The sequence below is a fragment of the Petromyzon marinus genome, chromosome 60 (assembly GCF_048934315.1).
Source record: "Petromyzon marinus isolate PM22_M1 ecotype Great Lakes invasive population chromosome 60, UKy_Petmar_22M1.pri1.0, whole genome shotgun sequence".
NCBI lineage: Eukaryota > Metazoa > Chordata > Hyperoartia > Petromyzontiformes > Petromyzontidae > Petromyzon > Petromyzon marinus.
The window spans coordinates 9353199-9353830 of NC_133726.1; positions in this window are offsets into that span (position 1 = coordinate 9353199).

A 632-nucleotide genomic window follows, 5' to 3' on the forward strand; every position below is an offset into this window, starting at 1 on the left:
TCAGTATCATCAGTGACACGAATAGCATCGGCAGCAGTGGAATAATCATGTACACGTAGTCATCAGTAGCACCAGCAGCGGTACCGTAAGAGGCAGCAGCAGTGGCATCATCTACTTTGGTTCTTTCGGTAAAGTCACGTAGAATGAGAATAAAATAATAAAATAACACAATAAAATTCTCACGACGTTTCGGCCACAACGCAAGCGACAAAGCTCTGTCGTCCCGACAGGTCTGTACCTTTCACCTGAAGACGGCCGCTTGCGTTGTGACCGAAACGTCGTGAGAATTTTATTGTGTTATTTTATTATTTTATTCTCATTCTACGTGACTTTACCGAAAGAACCAAAGAAGATGAATCCTTGCAGTCACGAAAGCTTTAAATCGAAATTTACAGCGGCATCATGTTGAGCATTTCGTAAATAACGATACAATTGGAACGCACCAATTATCGGCTCGGATTCAGAGCCTAACAAACTTAAAATCAATTGACGTAGCGAATTTAACCCCTCTCATCTTGTCTATGCGGGTATCTCTCGATATACAGAAGGGATGCACTCTTCAAAAAATTCCGCGCTCAGTGACATTTCGCTTCTGTTTCCCCATTCATTTAACACCAACACGTACGGGCTGC